The sequence below is a fragment of the Zeugodacus cucurbitae genome, chromosome 5, assembly GCF_028554725.1.
Source record: "Zeugodacus cucurbitae isolate PBARC_wt_2022May chromosome 5, idZeuCucr1.2, whole genome shotgun sequence".
In the NCBI taxonomy this organism is placed as follows: domain Eukaryota; kingdom Metazoa; phylum Arthropoda; class Insecta; order Diptera; family Tephritidae; genus Zeugodacus; species Zeugodacus cucurbitae.
Window position 1 is genome coordinate 63,751,801 of NC_071670.1, and position 17,761 is coordinate 63,769,561.

At 32.0% G+C, this 17,761-nt stretch overlaps 1 protein-coding gene across 3 annotated transcripts in view; it reads right to left on the minus strand.

Annotated features, from left to right (window-relative positions):
• Positions 1 to 17,761, minus strand: part of LOC105208825 (protein Tob1) — a 41,905-nt gene that overhangs the window by 6,766 nt on the left and 17,378 nt on the right. Inside the window, exon 1 of one of the 3 annotated variants that reach the window (XM_029038105.2) lies at positions 9,959 to 11,667. The exons of the other annotated variants lie outside the window; for them this stretch is intronic. The gene's annotated coding sequence lies outside the window, so the exon portion shown is untranslated. Of the gene's footprint in view, positions 1 to 9,958; positions 11,668 to 17,761 lie in introns of those variants that run through there. 3 annotated transcript variants of the gene reach the window in all.

The following is a 17,761-nucleotide window of genomic DNA, read 5'->3' on the forward strand; positions in this document are numbered from 1 at the left end:
AAATTTTCGGTTTTTATTTATTGTTATGATTTTTATTTATGTTCGTCATGCTCTTGACTCAATTCTCGCCAGCAAAAATAACAAAAAAACGTTGAATTAATAAATAATTGCGCTTTTGTAACCTTAGTCGCAGTTTTTTCCCTTTGCCTTTATTTCGGAGAGTTTAAGTACTTTGATTGTCGTGCAATTTGTTTAATCTATAATTACCTACATTTTAATATGTTTTTTTTTTGGGGTTTTAAGTGACAACGCATTTGTCATAAAATGAGTCAGTGCGGTGTTTGAGACACAAAATACAAAAAAAATAATGGAAATGATAAAACAGGGTGGTCATGTGAATTTTTAATTTTAAGTCAAAATAACAGCTTTTAAAAGTACTATAAACAATTATTTTTTTTATTTTTTCGGACTTCGAAACATTTCGAAATTCGTTTTCGAAATTTCCCAAAATTATATTCGTATATTATATTCGTTCTATAGTTAAAAATGTTTTCGAAATTAATTTTTGAATTTTTTCAAACTACAATTTGTTTCAAAATTTATTTTCGAATTAAAAATTAATAAAAAAAATTAAAAAAATACGTTAAAATTTTTCTCAAATTAATTTCGGTGTTAAATTTTTTCGACTTTATTCATTTTCGAATTATTTCGAAATTAAAATTTGTTTCGACTTTATTTATTTTCGAATTATTTCGAAATTAAAATTTATTTCGACTTTATTCATTTTCGAATTATTTCGAAATTAAAATTTGTTTCGACTTTATTTATTTTCGAATTATTTCGAAATTAAAACTTTTTAGTAAATTATTTTCGAAATAAAATTCTATTAAATTTTCTCTAAGGTCTTACAATAATTAATAGCTGTGTAATTATTCATATTTGCTGTTTATATTGTGATTGATGATTTTTTGAAAATGACATTAGAACTTAATTCCAAAAAAACTCGTTTTATTGACTTCGAATTAGCAATCTAATTTTTTGTCACACATATTTTGCTATTTTTAAATCAATTTCTAAGGCTTTGTAATTTGAAATTAAATCACAATGTAAAAGTTATTTGTCTAGCAAGAGCCCTCAATGCCATTCAGTATTAGTGCTTACACAGAAAGTTATGCAATAAGCAATTCACTCGCTCGTTTTGTTCTCTATGACTTTTGCAAATTCGATTTTCTCTCTACTTCAACCGCATTACCACAAATGCTTTGCCCTAAAAGTTATGTCAACCACTTAATTTCTCAATATATTTGCTATGATTTCACTTTCGTTACCTCGTATGCCTTGCTAAAGTGCTTTAGAACTACAACAACAACAAATCCTTGTAAAATGTAATCAAATACTTGGCTGTTAATTTCATTTGTCCGTGTGCGTGTGTGTGTTGTCACATATCACATTTCATTTCTCACACCAATGAGACAATGACATAAAGAGAATTTGTAAAATATCGTAAGGCTTAAAAAATTCTATAATACTATATATTTCAGTCAAGCGCATACATAAATTGACACAATGTACAATATATATAATATTATATATTGGTATGTAAATGCTTTCGTTGTTGTTGTTTGTATGGCACTGTGCCTTGCTCCATTTAGATCTGCTGTAGCAGATATGTTGCGAATAAATGATTACAAGCTGTCTGAGTAAGAATTTATGTACACACTTGTCTATATCGGCATGTGTGTGTGTGCTGTTGTTGTTCTACATGTGTTGTTGTTGTTGTTTATGAACATACATAAGTATTGTTGTAATGTAATATTTTAACAAGGATTGGTAGTCATGTGAACAGACACACTTTGACTTCAGTCATTGCGTGTATCCTTATTGTTATCGTTGTTGTTTTACATACATACATATTTCTCTGCTGCCTCGTTCTTAACTCGCTTTATTGTTGACTTGATTTTATTTAAAGTAAATACTACTACATTTTTTTCGACGCCAAATCGATTCAATGGCATGGAAAGAAAATTGTCAGCACGAAATGGATGTGGGTGAAAGGGGTGGGGTGAAGCGTTTAACCCTCGAAAGCTGTCACCACAATGTCTATGGCTGGTTTGGAGCTCTTTGGTGTACTTAAATGTGCGGTCGTATGTATATACATACATATAGCTGTGTATGTCTGTATGTTGGCCTACATGTGTATTATGTACTTTGAGTATGATTATGCCTAAGCATATGTGTCATTTATTTCTTGGTAACTTTGCTTATCCAAAGCCTTAATTTCATTAAAACGAGCGAACGGGGATTATTCAGCCGGCGCACAACATATAAAAGTTTGGCGTAAATCCTGAAATTCGCCAAATGGGTTTTTGACAAAATTGGCTGCATTGCTGTGGCAAGCAGTTTATGACCCAAGAAATGATAAATTTCCGTTGAGTTTTGTGGTTGAAAAATATAAAAAAATTTAATAATTTGCATAATTTGACTTACGGGAATTTTGTGTTTGATTAAAGTTTGAAGATATCAGCGCTTTTGAAATGGAAATAGAAATATGTATAAGTAGATAGGATTGTTAAAAGATCCCTTGGCATAATTTTCATTTTCATAAAGAAAAATTGACGTTATTTCATTTTAGTGGAAATGTTATTGAATAAATCACCGCTGAAGTTTGCATATTTTTGACTGAAATATGTAAATACTATTAAGCTAATTCGAAGAAGAAGCACAAACAACTGGTATAATTTAAATGAAGATTTATAAAGCATCCTCTCTAGTATTTAGATGTATTAATTTCAACGTATAAACAACTGGTATAACACAATGCGATGCGAATGCTTTGTTGACTGCTATTTTAATATGAATAGAAATTCGAAATTTTTATTTCGAAAATTCGAAAATCATATTTCGAAAATAGAAAATGATACTTCAAAATCAATTTTATTTCTATTTCTTTTAAAGAATCGGTCGAATACCATGCATAGTTACTACTTCGAAAGATTTTCAATTCCAATATTGTTTTGGTTTAACTCTTAAACTTTTACAAAAAAACTGTTTCTTCTTCTTTCTTGTTAATTTTTGAGTAAATGCCAGCATATCAGAGTAGCATTTTGTAAAATTGGCGCTTAAACGAGTATTACACACTGTAGTATAATAGAAAACTAGCATGTCATAAGAGCTGCCAACATTAGCTGTGCAAGTGACTTGGGTCAACTCGCATTGAAATAAAATTTGGCACTCGTAGTAATGAAAATCATTGTCAGGTTGTTAGGTCATAGCCATTTTAAAGCGAAATGAAATTTGGCGCACAATATTATGTATTACATATGTATGTATATTATATATTTATTTATATAAAAAATTGTTAAATATGTTCGAATTTGTCGCAACTTGATTGCTGTCACGTTTCGTAATGGTTTCAAAAGCTCTACGTTACTTTTTTTCTATAATTAAAATCGTTACAAAATACATTTTTTAAACCCTTTTTATGTATGCCTTGCTTATGCTACTTTTCGAACATTCGAAATTCGGCATAGTTCGAATATTTTCAGATTACTTTACATAAACAAATTTATTTAGTTAGTAACTTTTCAAAAAATTTCGAAATAAACTTCGAATATTTTCGAACATTTAAAATTTATTTAAGTATTGAATAGCTATGTGTATTTATTTAATTAAAAACTGTTTATATTTTTAAATTTTTTTTATCAATTTCGAAAATTTTCGAAATCGAAAATCGAAATTAGAGTTCGAAAAACTTTATTTTTGCTAATTTGACTATGGTTGACCAATAGCTCTTTGTGTAATAAAATTACAATTTGCAACTTTTTCGAAGTTTATTAGTAGCACAAAATACCTTGGGAAAGCTACAATTTTACTGAGTACGTACCTATATCATACATACTATATATTTGTACAAAGCATATGTAATTCCCTCTATATTTTTAGTGCATACTTGTACAGGGAAATGAAGCGTTTAATTCTATTTAACTAGACAGCGTTGATTGTATCTTTTCAAATATTTGCATTTCAATCGATATCTGTGCCATTTTCGCTTCAGCATTTGTATGTGTCTAAGCTAACTCCTTCCTTTTGTGCCACTCACTGTTTGTTCGATTTGGTAATTCCTTTGCTATTTTTACGCTTTTTGTTGTTATTGTTTCAGCTCGCTTTTTGAATAAATGCCAGTATGTCAGCGCATTTAGAAATAAAACTTGGCACTTGACGTAACGAGAACATGGCATGCCATGTGAGTCGTCCGCATAGTCTTCACATACTTTGGGTCACAGCCACACAGAAGCGTTGGTAAAAGGAAACAGCTATAACCAAAACAACAAAAGCAAACACTTGCTGTTGGTTCGTTATAGTATTCGACAAGGAAGCCGCATTGGCATTAAGTACAAGTGTTTAGAGGAAAGGAATTAAAAGAACAAAATTTCTATATATCTGTATGTACGTATGTATGTATGTGTGTCAGCATGCAGTCATCAGCAAATGTCACGTGACATTTGTTTAGCAGCAATGCGCATACTACTTGGGCGCGAACGACAGCCAAGCACACGATGTTGTTATTGTGCTTTGTTGTTGTAAATAGAAGAAAATAAGAGGTGCGGTGCAAAGAGTTGACAATAACAATTTTCTAATTGCATTAAATATCCACTCAGCAGAAATTGACAATTACAATGCATTCCGCGCGCTAATTTGGCGTTGTTTTTTACGAACTTTATTTTTGTTGTTGTTGATTTTTCTTTTTCTCACAGTTCATTTCTGCTTCATTTTATTTGCTTTTTGGTTGCAGTTTTTTTTTGACATTCAGTTATTTTAACATTGTCACATTGTACTTATTATTGCTGACACTTTGTTGGCTTGACATTGAAAATAGTTGCACTGCTTTGTTAAGTACCTATAAGGTATGTATGTACTCATGTATGTATTTAACATATTTGCACTTGCGGTTGTTCAGTTTGCGGTGATTTTTGCGGCATTCCCTTTTGTTGTTGTCATTAGTTGACAGCTAAAAAGCGCTACTTTGTGCATACATATTTGTTGTAAATACTTGTAGCTAACAAACAAACTAACTACTTGTGTAGTGAAAAACTGTAATTGCGCTAATTTAATAATTAATTTGTAACACTATCGTGGCAATTAGCTTTAATTTGATACCCATATTTGTCGTTTTTATTAATGTGCATAATTAAAGGTGGCAACACTGTAACAAAAAATTGATTTATTTCGAACTTAAACGCCTTGAATATGCATATATTTGACTGCATTTAATTTTTAATACGTTTTAAATTATAAAAAAATAATACTTTTAAATTGTATATATTAAATAGGTGGCAACAATATTAAGAAAACGTGTTTCTTTTGACCAAAAATATAATTCTAGCTATGAATATTGCTACAATAATCGTTTATTTGTATGAAACAATCAACTGTCTCAGTTTTTTGCATATTCTAAAAATTTTAAGTGGCAACCCTTAAAATTTTTTAGAGAATTTGGTTGATTAATTTCTTAAACTTTAAAAATAAGCTTTGTAGCATGATTTCTATACAATATAGCCTAGATTGAAATTTTTTTCAATTAATTAAATTATAAATTATTTAACAGTTGGCAACCCTATACAAAAAAAAATATAAAAAATATATTCTACTACGCGTTCGAAAAATAGCTGACGTGACAAATTATAAAAAAATAATTAAAAATTTATTTTTTGCTAAATTATTAAAAAAATGATTTACTAAACTATTACAACAAAAATATTTAATAAAAAAATTATTATTATTCAAAAATATTTTTTCTTTTATTCATTCTTTATATTCGATTCTTTTAATGCGTTTTTTTATTATATTCACAAATAATTGCTTGCAAGCTATCAACCCTATCACCTCAATAATTCCTGCCTATGCAAATATTTTCGAAGCACTGCGTACCTTAACCCTGAATGTGTTTTAATTAAAAAATCACAAGCACATACACTTGACATAGTTGATATACCAGAATAAATTGCACATAAAAAATATTTAAAAAAAAAAAATGAATAAGCAACAACAACAAACATTTTTTTATCTAAAATGTCACTTAATTGCGTTTCAAAAGGCAACTTGAACTTTACTTAAAAAACTTGTTCGCCCGTGTCAATGTCTTTCAATTGCAATGAAGTCACACTGAATATAAACACACACATGAACATACATATGCAAATATTTGCGTGCGAAAGAAGAATTGCTTGTGTTTAACTTGTAAACAAATGACAATTTATATTATTTCATTGTTGTTTTTTTATATTACTTTTTGTTATTATAATGTGTATTTTGAACTTTTTAAGAATTTTGTTAATAGAATCAAGTAAAAAACCAATAAAACAAGAAAATAATGTGGTTAATGATTCAAATGTGGAGCGCTTCTTCGAAATCGCTAATTTTGAAATTATTGTCATACAACTTTCTATATTTAATGCATTTGCTTTAATTTTATTTTTTTTTTGCATACATATACATTTTAATTAGTTCAATTTGTTGACCTGCCATAAAATGAGTTTCGAGTTTAAAATCGATTAGCACAAAGCAATTTATTTTGGGAATAATACATTTTTTTTAAGTTTGAGAAAGTAATTAAAAAGTTAAAAGAATTAATAAAAAATGTTTATTTGATTTATATATATATTAAATGAACAATACACCAACATTTCTTTCTTTTACCATAGATTAATTTTTAAGTATTTAAAGAAGAGAAGAGATTTGTTTTATATTTTATTCAATAACTTTGCTTCCACAGTTTTCCGAAAGATGTCTCTAGGGTCGAGCACTGGTCGATTAAATCGTTTAATATCGATCTTGGACATTTGTGTCAACATTAACCCAACAAAATATTTGTAGAGATCTTTTTGCATCCCAAACTTATTCTCAACTGAAAATGTCACTTTTTGAGCCGAATTCTCGACATCTGCGGGAAATTTTGCTTTTCTTTTCTAATTCCAAGAAAAGTGCGGCTGAGGCTCATCGAATGCTTACGGATACGTACTGTGAGGCTGTCCTAAGTGAAAGAACATGTCGCGAATGGTTTCAACGTTTTAAGAATGGTGATTATGAAGGCCAAGGTCATGCTCTGCATTTGGTGGGACCAGCTGGGGCTGATATATTATGAGCTGCTAAAGCCAAGAGACCGGAGCATCCTCATGTAGAGACCAAGGTGGTAATCTGGTAACCGATGTCCAGGGCATACTGGGATTATGGAGGGAACACTTCTCCGACCTGCTGAATGGCAGTGAGAGTACAACACCAGGAGATGGCGAACCCGATCCCCCAATCGATGACGATGGAACAGATGTTCCATTACCCGACCATGAAGAAATTCGAATAGCAATTACCCGATTGAAGAACAACAAAGCAGCGGGGGCCGATAGATTACCGGCAGAACTATTCAAATACGGCGGCGAAGAACTGATAAGGTGCATGCATCAGCTTCTTTGCAGAATATGGTCGGAAGAAAGCATGCCTGACGATTGGAATCTTAGTGTGCTCTGCCCAATCCATAAAAAGGGAGATCCCACAATCTGCGCCAATTACCGTGGGATCAGCCTCCTAAATATCGCATACAAGGTTCTATCGAGCGTATTGTGTGAAAGACTAAAGCCCACCGTCAACAAACTGATTGGACCTTATCAGTGTGGCTTTAGACCTGGAAAATCGACAACTGACCAGATATTCACCATGCGCCAAATCTTGGAAAAGACCCGAGAAAAGAGGATCGACACACACCACCTTTTTGTCGATTTTAAAGCTGCTTTCGACAGCACGAAAAGGAGCTGCCTTTACGCCGCGATGTCTGAATTTGGTATCCCCGCAAAACTAATACGGCTGTGTAAATTGACGTTGAGCAACACCAAAAGCTCCGTCATGATTGGGAAGGACCTCTCCGAGCCGTTCGATACCAAACGAGGTTTCAGACAAGGTGACTCACTATCGTGCGACTTCTTTAACCTGATGCTGGAAAAAATTATAAGAGCTGCAGAGCTAAACCGAGAAGGTACAATCTTCTACAAGAGTGTACAGCTCCTGGCGTACGCCGATGATATTGATATCATCGGAAGCAACAACGGCGCCGTTTGTTCTGCTTTTTCCCGCATGGATAAGGAGGCGAAGCGAATGGGTCTGGAGGTGAATGAGGACAAGACGAAATATCTCCTGTCATCAAACAAACAGTCGGCGCATTCGCGTCTTGGCTCCCACGTCACTGTTGACAGTCATAACTTCGAGGTCGTAGATAATTTCGTATACCTGGGAACCAGCATCAACAACACGAACAATGTCAGCCTCGAAATCCAGCGCAGAATAACTCTTGCCAACAGGTGCTACTTTGGACTGAGTAGGCAATTGAACAGTAAAGTCCTCTCTCGACGAACCAAAATCAAGCTCTACAAGTCGCTTATCATTCCCGTCCTGCTTTACGGTGCAGAAGCTTGGACGATGTCAACATCAGATGAGACGACACTAGGAGTTTTCGAGAGGAAAATTTTGCGCAAGATTTATGGTCCTCAGAACATTGGCAACGGCGAATACCGCAGACGATGGAACGATGAGCTGTACGAGTTATACGACGACATTGACATAGTTCAGCGAATAAAAAGACAGCGGCTACGCTGGCTAGGTCATGTTGTCCGAATGGACGAAAACACTCCAGCCCTGAAAGTGTTCGATGCAGTACCCGCCGGAGGAAGCCGAGGAAGGGGAAGGCCTCCACTCCGTTGGAGGGACCAGGTGGAGAGCGACCTGGTTACACTTGGGATCTCCAACTGGCGCCGAACTGCGAAGGAGAGAGACAGGTGGCGCACTATCGTCGATTCGGCTATAACCGGCTAAACGGTTGCAACGCCAATCACATACAAAGCCAAGTGAAACCATCACAGGAGATCGATAACGAACGCAATTAAAGCGTTTGAGCCGAGCACTAAAAGAAAAACGGCCACAGTACGAGGAAAGACACGATAAAGTTATTCTCCAGCATGACAATGCTTGGCCTCATGTCTCAAAGGTGGTCAAAAAATATTTGGAGACGCTGAAATGGGAGATCTTACCCCACCCGCCGTATTTTCAAGACGTTGCTCCATCTGACTACCACTTGTTCCAATCCATGGCACACGGTCTAACTAACGAGCACTTCAGTTCGTATGAAAAAGTCAAAAATTGGATTGATACTTGGATCGACTCGAAAGATGAGGAGTTCTTTCGTCATGCTGTCAGAAAGATGGTCAAAAGTAGTAGCTAGCGACGGCCAATATTTTGAATAACATGTAACCGTTTTTAGACAATAAAGCCTTAAATTTCCAAAAAATTTCAAATAATCGCGAAAAATCCGGAATTTCTCCACATTGCGCAATAATAAATTTTGCACAAATTAATGAAATTCAAATCAGAGCAGACAGTTACGCTAATGCCATTAAGTGCTGCGTTTTTTATTAGCGCACATTTCCGCATTTCCACAAACAAACACTCAAGTCAACAATGAAACCATTCATTCATGCTTTTACGAGTCAACGTGTGATTGCTTATTAAATCATGTGCATTGCCATTTGTATACAGATTTATCTCTTTTTATGTGCATATGTGTAGACTAATACAATACGCTCCAGTCACACTCAATTAACAGTGATCATTTTGTTAGATCACACACAACAAGGGGCTACAGTGATTGCATACACACATGAATTTGTAGACACGAAAGGAAAAAAAATTAGAAAACAAATAAAAAAAATTTGAAAAAGAATATTAGAAAAAGAATTAAAAAAAATTAGAAAACGAAATATAAAAAAATTACAAAAAAAAAATTCTAAAAAATCCACACATCACAGCGCAAAATCTAATCACACCGATAGACATCCGACGGGGCGTATGAGCGACGCACTCAAGCGTTAAAACGTTTAATTGGCAGAGGACGCATTCAATTTCATTCAATTCACTGCAACTACACACACACAAATACACTAACACAAGCGAAATAATTGTAATTATGTAAGTTGCCTACATTTTCCCACACACTATTGCATGGTGCACCACGGCGTATACGTAACCGCGTTCGCTGGCAGCGCCGCCTGTACTGTACTGTGCCTGCGGCTGATTAACGATAACGAACAACGAACAACTGTAGTCCCACCGGAATTCTATGCACTTGAAACTCTTTATTTTTTTTATTAATATTTATGCGCGCCCGTCACACTAGCGAACAGTTTTCAATGAGAACCGAAATGAAAATGAAAAACTGAAAATCTGCATTGCTGGCCATTCAATCAAGCGCGCTGCTCGCTACTCAGCGCTCGGTAATTGACCAAATCAACTCGGACAAATGACAGCGGTGAAATGCGCCGTTCGCTAGAATGAGGTGGGAAAGGAAGAAGAGTGGCGGCGCAACTTAGTCAGCATTGCTACGTTCTCTGTGTTTTTGAGTGTGGGCCTGTGTGTGTGTGTGGCTTTGTATGTCATAATCACCGTTGCTTATGTAGTGGGCGTTCATTCAGTTTTATTTACAAATAGTTTGCATGCTGTTATAATTGCTTATTGCTTGAATTATTAAGTCGCTGTGTGCTTGGTGATTGTCCGCCGGTACAACGTCAGCAGCGCTCGACATTAGCCATTCGCGCACATATTTTGTGCCTACAATTTCACCTGTCAGTGAAAACAGAAATTTTCTGTTTATTTGTTTGCTTAATTTACGAACAGAACCGTTAGTCCCCAAACAGCGCCGCGGCAGTGTTGCCTTTTGAAATGTGCACTATTTGTTCGCAGTTTTATTGCTCATTAAAGCATTCTTTCTATACATATGAGTATAGATGAGCGGGTTGTTGTAATTTCATAACAACAACAACAAGCTAAGAAAATAAATTTATTTACATTTCTGAGTTTGTTGAAATGCATGGCGCGCTATTTTCCCTCGCGTATACACATATACCGTTACAATTACAACAACATATGCGCATATGTTATTAATATTGTTGTATTTATTATTGCTGTTGTTGTTATTATTGTTACCGTGTCTGTTCGCTAGACTTTTGCATTTCGTACCTATGAATATGAATATGAGTATGAGCATGAGTACATTGACTACATCCTCTGGCCTTGGACCAGTCGCGCACCTCGCGCTCTGTGCTCGGCGTGTTTCTTACTCATTTGGGGGGCCGCTCATTTATTTGTGTTGTTTACACGCTGCCGCGTTTTGTTTTCATTTCGTGCGCTTGTGTTAGCTAGGCTAGCTAGCCTGGGCTAGCGTGTGTTTACACTCGTAATTTTAATTTATTTTGGAAGAATTTCACAAATGATTTTATTGTTTAAAGTAGAAGAAATGGGCGAAAAAATTATTGCGAACAAAAAACAACAAATTTTTAGTGTGAATAAATATGTATGTAGGTAAATCAGGCAAACAAGCAAATGCGAGTTCACGTTCAATGTCAACGAATTTTATTGGTTTTCTAAATATTTACTTTTCTGTAAATGATAAATTTGGATTTTTATAGCTTTCTGCTCAATTTGGTTCGTGTGAAAATTGGGGCAAGTAGTTAGCTAGTATTTTTAGCATTGCATTTGGTATTTCGTTAGCTGTTGTGAAAATGTTTTTGCGAATGATTACACAAAGGCTTATGTAAATATATACATATTAGTAAGGATTTTGATTTTGCTTTGTAGTTTTGTTGCATAAATTTGTGTAAATATGAATTATGGCTTGCTGTAGATTGTGTGGAGATAATTTAGATGTAGAGTGTAGATGATGAAATATTATGGAATATTGAATAAATAAAAAAAAAAAAATATATATTTTCATGATATACAAAATTTGATAGATTAATGCAATTTAAGAAAATATTATATTACTAAATTTGATATATTTTTTTATATGAATTTTTAAAAATATAAAAACTTGATTCAAAAAATAAGTGTCGAATGTGTTAAAAATATTTAAAAAATTCAAACTAGAAAAAAATAAATAATATTTATAAAATAAGTTTATTATCAGTGAACAAAAATATCAGTGAAAGCAAAATTTAAATTTATTTTTTTATTAAATATTATTTAATTTTTATGAAATATTTAAAGTGGCAACTCTGCAACCAAAAAATCGGGTTTTTTTCTTACAATTTGCATAAAATTCACTGCCACAAATTTTATTACATTAATTTTTTACAAAGTAAAAAATAATATTTTTTTATTATAAATATTGAAAGGCTGGCAATCTTATAATTTTTTCTTTTATTCTATGCATAAAAAAAGCAACTTCCACTATAAATATTGTTAAAATATTATTTTCTTTCTATAGCAACAACAAGTTTTCTGCATATTTTAAAAAATTATAAGTGGCAACCCTTAAACATATTTTTAGAGAATTCGGTTTATTCAATCAATTTATAAAACGTCTGAAATATGCTTTGTAACTTGATTTCGATAAAATTTAAACTACAAAAATGTTTTTCTATTAATTAAAGCTGTAATTCAATTCAATAGTTGGCAACCATATATTATTAAAAAATGAAAGAAAAAATTAATAAAAAATGTTTTAATTCGAGTTTTAAAAATCACTGAGACATTTCATGGTATCTGCAAAAATTTATTTTTTTTTTGTTAAAAATACTTTAAAAATCTTTATTTTTTATGTCTAAAATATTTAAAAATTTTTCAGATTCTAAATAACAAAAGAATCCTAAAATAGATTTTGAATTTGATTCTTTTGCTTCTTTGGTAAGTAATACGATTTCGAATTATAGATACAAAAAAATTATTGCAAGCTGGCAACCCTATTTTTTATTACTATGACTGCTATGCATCTTAGAAAGAAAATATGTATTATATGTATATATAAAAACTATATTTATTCATTGGTAAAAATTAACAGTTTTAAAGAGTATTCGTATTTTTAGATTTCTAGATTTTTAAGATTTTTTTTGTATTTTTTATATTTATTAATTTTGAAGAATCCAACATATTTATAAGTAATTATTTTCTCTTCAAAAATTTTAATCATTTTATATTTTTGTAATTTATTATTTTATTATTTTTATTATTTTTATTATTTTATTATATTATTTTCAAATTTTTATATTTTTAATTGCTACAATTTTATATAATTTATATTTGGTATTTCCAGTAATTTGAGAGTAAAAATATAAAAAAATATTTGAAATAATTTAATTATATTTTTTGTATTTAAAAAAATAACAAGTAATTTTTAATTTTTTGAAATTGTTAAAAATATATAATTAAATATTTATTTTAAAAAATTGTAAATTTCTAGCCAATTATTTTCTCATTTTTATCACATGAGGTTTTTACAGTATTTATGAAAAAAAAAATAATAACTCAAAATTATCTCCAAACAATTCACACTTGTTCCTTAGAATTAATGACCAGAATGTTTTATGTTCTTATTTTTTCTGTTTTTTTTTTCCACCAATGAATCAATCAATTCACAATCTAATGAAATTATGAATAGTATATTACTTTGTATTACAACCTACAGCGACTACCACTCGCACATAGTACAAATACAAATTTATTATATTTACATAGAAGCTATGAAAGTGTCATAAATCAAATTGACGCCCATAAATCGCATGTGAAGTGTATGAACAAACAAAAAAGGCTTTGTTGCTAAAAAATCTAATAATTATTATATAATCACACAAGTGAACACATATATATGCTCTTACAAAATTATGCCCTTGTATGTATGTATTTGAACATGTAGCTAAATTATGCACTAGCTGTTATTGTACTAGAATTTGTTGCAGTGTTGAAATTACGAAATTTATGAACTTTGAAAATTTATGATACTAATTTTATTTTAAATTGAAAATGTTTACAATGGCAAGCGTTGCAATTGAGGCGCAAATCAATGTGTAGTAGCTTAACGTCGCGCGCTTTCTTCTACTAAATCGTAGACAGACATGACAACTAACGACAAATTGCTAAAAGTTAATTTCATGAGCAATTTACGAGCGTAATTTCTATTTGATTTATCTTAATATTATTTTACTTTATTGTTTTATTTATTTGTTATTTTTATTATATTTTTTATTTGTTTATTTTATTTTGCATTAAAACCCCCTCTGCAACCAACCAACCAAGCGTACAATTTGGCAGTAAATTATATACTTTGCAAGCCGAAAAATGCGCTGAGCACATAAGTCTGTCTACTATACATCGTATATAGCTAATAATTTGCTACTTCTTCTTCTTCTTCATTTGGCATATCAGCATTTTCTTCATTCCTTAAGTCCTTTGTATATTGCTTTCATTTATCAACTACCCAGTCCACACACCCAGACACTCAGAGACTGCAGTGCACCTTTGTGTATCTGTCCGATCTTTCGGCTATTTTTACTCTGAATTGCGCCACTGACACAGAAAATCTGTATAATAAGAGCTCAGCGTGACATGAAAACACCGAGGTGATGTGTTGCTCGTTGTGTTGGCAGCAGTGGACAGGGTGTGGTGCATAAGTAGATAATGGAAGACGTTAGTTAGTAGTGAAGTATCTTGCTGAGATGATGGTAAGATGGGTAGTGTTTTTGCTGCTCACTTTTCGTTTTTTTTTATCGAAAATATATATTATGAAGGTAAAAAGGATTTAGAAATAGACAAACAACCTATTTAGGGATCGAGCCAATTAATTTGACTTGGTCTCAAGGCCTCTCATGCTTTATGTCAGGATTGGAAATATATACTTAATGAATTTTTCAAATTTCAAAGACTTTGTCTCTTAAGCAAAGGTACATGCGAAATATATCCTTCTGTGTAAAAAAACAATATTCCGACTTTGCTAGGCAACGCTTCGGAAATTCTATTAAATTTTGTCGAATAATCATAATCAACCTCCGAAAATACGAATATTAACCCGATCTTCGTAAATCGGGATATCCGGAAAATCTTTCACATGAATTTAAATGGAATATTTATAATCGCTACGAATGTCAAGATATTCGATTATTTGGATAGCCCCATCTCGACTTAATATTATTTTCAAATCAAAATGTTATCTTCTCGAGTCAAGATAAATAAAAAATTAGGTTATATGGATCATTCAACATAATGCAAAAGTCTTTTGATCTTTACTCAGTTAAAAATAGAGCAATTACGATGAATTGTTTAACCTCTCTTTACTTCAAATCAAATTATATTATATTTAAAACTCTCAATGAATCAATTGAAACACCCTTTATTTGCTTACGACTCACCAACTATTAAACCACAAGGCATCTGGACCCAATGTTGACGGCATGTTGACGAACTAGCTAACCCTGGCATTTGAGGCGATTTTACGATTTCTCAGAAATGCAAAATTTTATAGAGCACGAAAAATTATTCGCTGACACCACGTACCGCACCCGCTTACCTACACACTCCAGCAGGCGCATTACAAATTTTGTTTATTTACATTTAGTATAGGCTTCTAGATATATGCTACATATATGTACATAGATATTTGGCATTACGAATGGCCTGCATTTTCAATTTGATAAATGTGCAGTCAGTCGCCTTCTTTGCTCGCCGATTTATTTGCGAATTATTCGCATTATTTTTAGCGCGTATTTTTAGCTGCGGACGGTGCCGCTGCATTTTTGCGCAATGATTCCTAGCCAAAATCGCTTGAATGGTGACAATCGTAATTCAAATTTTATTTTCTGTTGTTGTTTGGCTTTTTTTCTTTCTCTTTTATTTTTGTTATTTTTATGTTGTTATTTTTCTATTTTTTGTTATTATTGTTGCTATTGCATGGCTGCACTTTTTGGCAAATTCACTTGTCTCGAGTTCTTTCTAACTCATTAGTTTTAAGCGTATATTATATGTTATTAACATATATTATTCCTAATGCAACCTGGATCTTATTAATGCTTATTTTTAGCAGAAAACATGCTATTATCTTTATATTTGAACGTACTGTATATCACAACTATATATGTGGCACTATACATATCTATTATATACCAAATAAGTAAAAAAATATTTTCGAAAGTTTTCATGCATCATCTATCAAATCGCATTTTAACAGTCTAAGCGACATGTGGTCAACACGTTTTCGATTCAAATTCAAAGCAACTTCACTGAATCGATACAAAAAGTTTAGTATATACAGTGGAACTTCCATAACTCGAACCTCTATAAGTCGAAGATCGCCACAACTCGAACTTTTTAATTGGCAATAACGTTTAGAAATCAAATTTCATACAAATTTCCTTCCATAAATCGAACTTTTCGACCAGGGCGTAATACAAAATTTAAAATTTTACTATCGTGGCAGAATTTCAAAAGAGTCCCTTTATAACGTATGGAGGCGAACAAAAACTATGATATTATAGTTATGAATTGCACAAATCGAGTAACAAAGGCATGAGATACAGACGTTAAGAGCCAAAGAATTCCAAACTGCAACAAGCAAAATTACGTAATACTTGTTTTAACGTATTTAAATAAAACTTTATGCGAAGTAAATAAATAAGACAGTGTGTAAATCTATATATCAAAGCCTTTGCATGTTTTAATGAAAAATCTATAACTCGAAGTCTCTCTAACTCAATGTTTTTTGTGGATTATGATGATTCGAGTTAGAGAAGTTCCACTGTATATGCCTAAAATTTGGGCGTACCAATATACAGTTATTAGTGTATATAAATAGGTTAGATAGACGCCCATAAACTGTATTGCGTGATTATTGATATGCCTATGCTCCCATGAAAATCCATAATTACGCAGGCAACGTAATCTAGACACATAATTACTCAAACAAAACTGCGTGACGCCCACATATTTACTTGAATTTGCTGTATACAAAGGTATATAAATATATTTTGTACACCAACATAACCTAAAAATACGAATTGTACACTAAATTCTTTTGGGAGTACGAGGAAGGAATAGCAACAAACATAATTGTTGTAGAACAATTTTTTTTCGTATTCGAACTGAAGCTTAACAGCTTTTGAAATATTCTTATTAGAACGTATAGCCACCAGTCATTTATGAACAGAATATAGAGTTATGAATCAGTAGTCAATTTGAGAATGTAGCCAGAACAAAGTACACGAAACGTTGCCTACATTTAGGCTCATATTTTATTGATAATATAGCGAAGTACTACATCAAACACTTTTACGATTTTAAAGATATATTCAGACTTTTTAATAGTTTCTTTGAGATTGGTACAGTTTTTAAAGACTAGCTGGAGAATTTACTAGCTTTCTTATTGATTTTTCGAATGGATAACTCTAAATATTCGGAATATGTTTTAGTGATGGTGGTACTATATTAAAAATATTCGATTTTAATAAACATTTTAATTTATTTTTGATAAAGTGTTAAAGCTTGTATAAGCAGCTTAAGAGATCTTAAATGATTCATAAATTAATGAGACACTGCACTTCATTTAAAATTGAGTGTGAATTTATTCCCAAACAATGTAATAATAGATTGTCCCTGAGTGAGTGTCGATTTCCCATAAACTGTATTACAATAAAACCAACGTTCCACTATATTTATATTAAATTAGGTCACACACCAATGTACAGATACACAATATATTTTTTAATTAAAAATAACTATAACTACACACCCAAATTTACCATTCAATATGTTATTAGTCAATTTAAGCCAAATTTTACACCGCACTTTGTGGCAAATCATGTAATTAAAGGAAAACACGCACGAGCGCACACATACAGAGGCAAACACAAACACTGAATATCAGCTGATTTTATGAATAATCTAAAACGTAATGAACAACAACACGTACAAGTCGCTGTAACAACAACAGTCATTATACGAAAGCTTGCCATTGCTCCGCACTCTC